Source organism: Mandrillus leucophaeus, unplaced genomic scaffold (assembly GCF_000951045.1).
Source record: "Mandrillus leucophaeus isolate KB7577 unplaced genomic scaffold, Mleu.le_1.0 Scaffold1411, whole genome shotgun sequence".
Taxonomy (NCBI): Eukaryota; Metazoa; Chordata; class Mammalia; order Primates; family Cercopithecidae; genus Mandrillus; species Mandrillus leucophaeus.
This window is the reverse complement of record NW_012101379.1, coordinates 47,131-55,428: the sequence shown is the minus strand read 5'-3', so window position 1 is coordinate 55,428 and position 8,298 is coordinate 47,131. Positions and strand designations below refer to the sequence as shown.

Genomic DNA, 8,298 nt, shown 5'->3' with positions numbered 1-8,298 from the left:
TATGTTAGTTCTATGTGTAACTTTTGAAATTGGGAAGTGTGAGTTCTTCAATTCTGTTTTTCATTTTCAAGATTCTTCTGGATATAGTGAGACCTTTGAATTTAGGATCAGCTTGCTGATTACTACAGAAAATGCAGCTAAGATTCTGATGGGGTTGTACTGAATCTGTAGATCGATTTGGGGAGTATTGCCGTCTTAACAATATTAAGTCTTCCAGCTGGGTGCCATGGCTCATGCCTATAGTCCCGACTCTTTGGGAGGCCAAGAAAGGAGGATCACTTAAGCCTAGGAGTTCGAGACCAGCCTGGGTAACAGAGGAATTACCCCATCTCTACAAAATTTAAAAAAAAAAAAAAAAAAGAATTAGCCAGGTGTGGTGGTGCATGCCTGTAGTTCCAGCGACTCGGCAGGCTGATGCAGGAAGATCACTTAAGCCCAGGAGGTTGAGGCTGCAGTGAGCTGTGATTGCACCACGGTATTCTAGCCTGGGTGACAGAGCAAGACTTCATTTAAAAAAAAAGAAAAAAGAAAAAATTAAGTCTTCTAATCCATGAGCATGAAATGTCTTTTCCATTAATTTAGATCTTCTTTATTTTTTCAACAATATTCTATAGTTTTCAATGTATAAATCTTTCACTTATTTTGTTTATTCCTATTTTATCCTTTGTAATGCTATTGTTAATGGAATTTTCTTAATTTTTAGATTGTTCATCACTACTGTTTAGAAATACAGTTTATTTTTGTGTGTGGGTATTGTATACTAAAACCATGCTGAACTCATTTATTAACTCTAATAAGGTTTTTTTTATGGATTCCTTAGGATTTTCTATATACAAATGCATATCATCTGTGAATGGAGATATTTTAACTTCTTTCATTCCAATCTAATGTCTTTTATTTTCTTGGCTGTCCTGGGTCGAAACTATAGTACAATGTTAAATAGATGATGTAAAAGTAGACATTCTTGTTTTGTTGTTGATCTCAGGGGAAATCATTGTCTTTTAACCATTAAGTATGATGTTGGCTGTGAGTTTTCATGGATATTCTCTGTGTAGGATGAAGAAGTCTCTTTCTATTCCTAGTTTGTTGAGTGTTTTTAATCATAAAAGGGTGTTAGATTTTGTCAAATGCTCTTTTTGTATCTATTGACATGATCATATGGCTTTTGGCCTTTTAATATTGTTTATTACATTGACTGATTTTGGAATGTTAAACCAACCTTGCATTCATGTGATAAATCTCACAGGTCATGGTGTGTGGTCCTTTTTATATGTTGCTAGATATGGTTTGCTAGTATTCTCTTGAGGATTTTTCTATCTCTATTCATAACAGATATTGGACTGTAGTTTTCTTTTCCTGTGATGTCTTTTTCTGGTTTTGATATCAGATGAAAGCTGACCTCATAGCATAAATTGGCAAGTGTTCCCTCTTATTTTTTGGAAGAATTTGTGAAGGTTTGATTTTGATTTTGTGAACACTTTGTGTAATTCGCCAGTGAAACCATCTGGGTCTGGACTTTCTTAGTACAGATTCAGATAATTCAGTCAAACGAGATGATTTAATATCTTGTTACAAATTTATTCAGATTTTCTGCTTCTTTTTGAGTCAGTTTTGGTAGTTTGTGTATTTTTCTAGGAATCAGTCCATTTCATCAAGGTTATCTGATTTGTTGGCATGCAATTACTCATAGTATTCCTCTATGATCCCTTTTTACAATAAAATTTTATTTTCGAAAAGTTTTAGGAAGCTGAGACAGGCAGATCACTGAAGGTCAGGAGTTCAAGACCAGCCTGGACAACATGGTGAAATCCCATCTCTACTAAAAGTACAAAAATTAGCCGGACATGGTGGTGCGCACCTGTAATCCCAGCTATTTGGGAGGTTGAGGCAGGAGAATCACTGGAACCCAGGAGGTGGAGGTTGCAGTGAGCCAAGATTATACCACTACACTCCAGCCTGGGGACAAGAGCAAGACTTCATCTCAAACAAACAAACAAAAAGACCCTATTTTCTGGGGAGAAATTCAAGCCTCCTGCAGAAATTTGCATAAGCAACAAGGAGCTGAATATTATCACGAAGACAATGGGGAAAATGTTTCCAGGGCATGTCAGAAGTCTTCACGGCAGCCCCCTCTCATCACAGGCCTGGAGGCCTAGGAGAGAATAGGCCAGGTCCAGGGCCACCCTGCTGTGTGCAGCCTTGGCACTTGGTGCCCTGTGTCTCAGCCACTCCAGCCGTGGCTAAAGGGGCCAATGTACAGCTCAGGTGGTTGCTTCAGATGGTGCAGTACCCAAGCCTTGGCAGCTTCCATGTGGTGTTGGGCCTGCGGGTGTGCAGAAGTCAATAATTGAGGTTTGGGAGCCTCCGCCTAGATTTCAGGGGGTGTGTGAAAAGGCTTGGATGTTCAGGCACAAGTCTGCTACAGGGGCAGAGGCCTCATGGAGAACCTCTGCTACAGCAGTGCGGAAGGGAAATGTGAGGTCACAGCCCCCATATAGAATCCCCACAGGGGCACTGCCTAGTGGAGCTGTGATAAGACGGCCACTAACCTCCAGACCCCAGAATGGTAGATCCACCAACAGCTTGCACTGTGTGCCTGGAAAAACCACAGATATTCAATGCCAGCCCATGAGAGCAACCAGGAGGGGAGCTGTACCCGGCAGAGCTGCCCAAGGCCATGGGAGCCTACCTCTTACATCAGTGTGACCCGAATGTGAGACATGGAGTCAAAGGAGATCATTTTGGAACTTTGAGTGTAGTGACTGCCCTGTCATATTTCAGACTTGCATGGAGCCTGTAGCCCTTTTGTTTTGGCCAATTTCTCCCAAGTGTATTTACCCAATTCCTATGCCCCCATTGTATCTAGGATGTAATTAATTTGCTTTTGATTTTACAGGCTCATAGGCAGAAGGGACTTGGCTTGTCTCAGATGAGAATTTGGGCTTGGACTTTTGAGTTAATGCTGGAATGAGTTGACTTTGGGGGGCTGTTGGAAGGGTATGATTGTGTTTAGAAATGTGAGGACGTGAGATTTTGGAGGGACCAGGGTGGAATGATATGGTTTGGTTGTGTCCCCACCCAAATCTCATCTTGAATTGTAGTTCCTGTAATCCCCATGTGTCATGGGAGGGATCTGGTGGGAGGTAATTGAATCATGGGAGCAGTTACCTCCATGCTGTTCTTGTGTTAGTGAGTGAATTCTCATGAGATTTGATGGTTTTGTAAGGGGCTCTCCCCTGCTTTACTCTGCACTTCTCCTTGCTGCCACCATTTGAAGAGGAAGGATGTGTTTGCTTCCCCTTCCGCCATGATTGTAAGTTTCCTAAGGCCTCCCAGCCCTGCAGAACTGTGAGTCAATTAAACCTCTTTCCTTTTATAAATTACCCAGTCTCAGGTATGTCCTTATAGCAGCATGAGAACGGACTAATACATCTCCTTAGATGCCTTTTAACTGTGATAATTTCTCAGACTTTTCTTGTTTTTGGTGATCTTGATAGTTTTGAGGAGTACTCTTCAGACATTTTGTAGAATGTGCCTCAATTGAGATTTGTCTGTTATGTTTCTCATTATTATACTGGGATTATGGGTTTTGGGGAAGAAGACAACGGTTGTAAAGTGGTATCTTGATTACATCGTATCAAGATACATGCTATCAACATTACTTATTACTATGGATGTTGATCTTGGTTACCTGGCTGAGAGTGTTTGCCAGGTTTCTCCACTGTAGAGTTACTCTTTCTTCCCCCTTTTTATACTGTAGGTTTTGGAATGAACACATTCTATGTGCCTTACACGTAAGAAGAGGGAAGTTATGCTCTACATCCTTGAGGGTGTTGTATCTACATAAATTGTTTGGTATTCTTCTGTATGGTAGACCAGTCTACTCTCCCCCATTTATTTACTGAGTCATTTACCTCATTGTGGAGTCATGGATTTTATTTATACTTTGAATTATAATCTAATACTACTTGCTCAAATTGTTCCAGCTTTGGTCTTTGGGAGCTTTTTCTGTTGGTTTCTATTTCCCTTTGACATACCCCAATGATTATGGGTTTTGTTTTGTTTTTTGGCACTTCTTTTCTTTCCAGTATTATAAAATACCAAAAGCACATCATGTATATTTCCTGTACCAGCCCTTTAATCAGTCATTTCTCCAAGGAGTCTTGGTTCCTTGCATGCTAGGTGTGATCATTGCTACTAGAATGCTTATAATCCTTCTTGATTCCTTAAGGCCCATGGTAACGTCCCCTTCACCATTACTGATTTTAGTAGTTTGAATTGTCTCTCATTATTTTCTTGGTTAGTCTACCTAAAGATTTGTCAATATTAATATTTTCAAATAACCAACTTTTAATTTTGTCACTTTCTCTGTTTTTTGAGTCTTCCATTTATTTCCACCCTAATTGCTATTATTTTCTACTTTCTGCTTGCTTTAGATTAAGTTTGCATTTCCTTTTTCATTTCTAATGGTGGAAGTTTACATTATTGAATTGAAATCATTCTTTTTAAATATAGGTGTTTACAGCTGTACTTTTCATTTTCAACACTGCCTTAGCTGCATCCCATAAATTTTGGTGTGGTGTATTTTCATCTTCATTAATCTCTACATATTTTCTAATTTCCCCTGTGATTTCTTTTTAATTCCATAGGTTATTTAGGGGTATGTTTAATTAGCACTTATTAGTGAATTTCTCACATTTTCTTCTTTTATTGATTTCTAATTTCCTTTTATTGTGGTTGAAAGACATACTTTGTATGATTTCAGTCCTTTTAAACTTATTGAGACTTGTTTTAGGGCCTAAATATGGTCTGTCCTACAGAATGTTTCATGTGTACTTGAATATATATTGTGCAGTTGTTGGGTACAGTATTGTACTGATGTCTGCCAGGTCTGGTTGGTTCATAGTGTTGTTTAAGTCTTCTATTTCTTGTTGATCTTCTGCCTAGTTCTATTCATGATTGAAAATGGGATTTAAAGTCTCCAACATTTATTGTTGAACTGTTTATTTATTGTCAAACTATTTATTTCTCTTTTTAAGTTAGTTTTTGCTTCATTTATTTTGGAGCTCTGTTGTCACATGTATATATGTTTATAATTGTTATGTCTTCCTGATAGATTACCCCTGTATTATAAAATATCTTTGTCTCTAATAATTCTTGCATTAAAGTCTATTTTGTCTGCTGTTTATATAGCCACTTCGGCTGTCTTTTAGTTACTATTTGCATGGTATATTTATTTCCATCCCCTTTCTTTCAACCTATTTGTTTCCCTGAATGTGAAGCATGTCTCCTCATATAATTGGAGAATGGTGGTTGTTTCTATTTGTGTTTTGTGTTTTAATCCATTTTGCCAATCTCTGCCTTTTTTATTAGAATGTTTAATTCATTTGCATTTAATTACTGATATGGTAGGATTTGTGCCTGTCATTTTGCTGTTTATTTTCTGTCTCATTTTGCTCTCCATTGCTTTCTTTTCTGTTAATAAATATTTTTATGTGCCATTTTATTTATTTGTTGTTTCTTTTACTCTGTTTTCTTAGTGATTGCTTTTCAAATAACATTTAATTTCAGTTAACATCTTAATTTAAAACAATCTAGCTCAGATTAATACCAACTTAATTTCAATTATATACAAAAACTTTGCTCCAATATAGCTCTATTCCCATCCCTCTTATTTGTGGTATTATCATCATGCAAATTACATTTTCATATAACATTGTCAAAACATTTTTATAGTCATTGTTTTCTGCAGTTGTCCTTTTAAATCGAAGAATGAGTTACAAGCAAACAACAATACATTTATACTATCATTTTTATATACCTACGTAGTTACTTTTAACAGGGCCCTTTATTTCTTCTTGTAGATTCAAGTTATGTGTAATGTTCTTTCATTTCAGCCTGAAAAAGGAGGCCCATTATTATTTCTTATAAGGCAGATCTACTAATAACAGATTATCTCAGTGTTAATTTGTTTATTATTAATTTGGGAATATCTCATTTTTCCTTTACTTTTTTTTTTTTCTTCTTCATTTTTGGAAGGATAGTTTAGCTGGATATGGAATTATCCCCACTGCCTTCCCCAAACTTGAAGTATGTCATTCCACAGCATTTTGGTCTCCATGGGACTTTTGTTTGTTTGTTTTTTGTTTTTTTTAACAAGAAGCCAGCTGTTAATCTTACTGGTGATCTCTTGTATAAGATGAATGGTTTTTCTCTTGCTGCTTTCAGGATTCTCTCTCTTTTTTTGGTAGTTTTTTTTTTTGGTAGTTTGAGTATGATGTGTCTAGGTATGGACCTCTTTAACAAACTACAAGTAGGATACACTTAAACTTTAAAAAATATATAGATTAATTTTTCATCAAATGAAAAATTTAATGGAAAATTTTGGCTATTATTTCTCCAAATAGCCTTTCTGCCTTTTTTTTTCCTCTTTCTCTCCTCTGGGACCTCTGGATTTGTTTGATGGTATCCCACAGACCTCTGAGGCTCTGTTCATTTTTCCTTATTCTTTTTTTTTTCTGCTCCTCTGATTGGATAATCTCAATGTACCTATCATCAAGTTTGCTGATTCTTTCTTTTGCCATCTCTAATCTGCTGTTGAGTGCCTCTAGTGGATTTTGTATTTCAGTTTTGTAATTTTCAACTCTAGCATTTCTACTTGGTTCTACATTTATAATTGTTATCTCTTCATTGGTATTCTCTATTTAGTGAGATATCTTTTTTTTAAAAAAAAAACATAGCCTCGCTCTGTCGCCGGGTCTGGAGTACAGTGGCCGGATCTCCGCTCACTGCAAGCTTCGCCTCCCGGGTTCACGCCATTCTCCTGCCTCAGCCTCCTGAGTAGCTAGGACTACAGGTGCCCACCACCCACCCAGCTAATTTTTTGTTTTTATATTTTTAGTAGAGACGAGGTTTCACCACGTTGGCCAGGCTGGTCATGAACTCCTGACCCCTTGTGATCTGCCGCCTCGGCCTCCCAAAGTGCTGGGATTACAGGCCTGAGCCACCGCGCCTGTCTGGTATCATTCTTACACATTCCTTTAGTTCGCTAGAAATGGTTTCCTTTAATTCTTTGAACATGTTTATAATAGTTGATTTGAAATCTTTGCCTAGGAAGTACAACATCTGGGCCCCCTCATGGACAGTTTCTACTGACTGCTTTATTTTCCTTTGCATGGGCTTTCTATTTCTGTTTCTTTGTATCTCTTAGTTTTGCTCAAAACTGAACTTTAAAAAAAATTTTTTCTTATTTATTTTTTGAGACGGAGTCTCGCTCTGTTGACCAGGCTGGAGTGCAGTGGCGCGATCTCGACTCACTGCAAACTGCCTCCCGGATTCAAGCCATTCTCCTGCCTCAGCCTCCTGAGTAGCTGGGATTACAGGCGCCGCCACCACGCGGTAATTTTTTTGTATTTTTAGTAGAGATGGGATTTCACTGTGTTAGCCAGGATAGTCTTGATCTCCTGACCTCGTCATCTGCCCGCCTTGGCCTCCCAAAGTGCTGGGATTACCGGTGTGAGCCACCGCACCCAGCCAAAACCGAATCTTTTAAAGAATAGGACCCTTCCTTCTCAAGGGTTTTGTTGTTGTTGCTGTTGGATTTTTTAGTGACTTTCCTGGATTAATTCTATGAAGTCTGTATTCTTTGTCATGTGTGACTTTCAGTCTTTGCTTTGTGGTCAGCTAACGATTAGATAGAGATTTCCTTAAATGCCTTGAACCTGTAAGTCTTCCAGCCTTTTAGAGTGGCTCTGTATGTGTGGGGACACAGCTTCAACACTCTGGCAGTCCAGGTCTGCTTTATTTAGCCTTCACTTTCTGATTGCACAGAACCCCAGTCAGATGTAAAAGATCACAGCTGCCTCAGGTTTTTCATGGCCATGCACAAAGCCCTGCCCCTGTGTAGCTGTCTACGTCTCTGCAATACATCAGACCTTTTAAAAGTTTTCTTTGAACATCTCACTCCCCAGGATTTCTTTTTTTCATTTTCAAAAATTGTAAAATACACATAAAATTCATCATCTTAACCATTTTTATGTGTACAGTTCAGTAGTATTAAGTCCAGTAAGTCCTCACTTATCATCAATAGGTTCTTGAAAACTGTGACTTTAAGCAAAACCACTGGTAATAAAACCAATTTACCATTGGCTGATTGATACAAACAAGAGTTAAGTTCCTACAACATATTTCTGATCACAAAAACATTACCAAACTTCTAAATAAAGACCCTAAATATTTCTTATATTAAATATTTGAAATAAATGTGAGCTATACATTTAAGATTGATAGAAACAAGAT

General features: G+C 37.8%; 1 protein-coding gene across 1 annotated transcript in view; it reads left to right on the top strand.

The window, feature by feature from the left end:
• The window catches only part of LOC105535098, a 64,829-nt gene that overhangs the window by 20,445 nt on the left and 36,086 nt on the right, over positions 1–8,298 (top strand). The window lies entirely within an intron of this gene.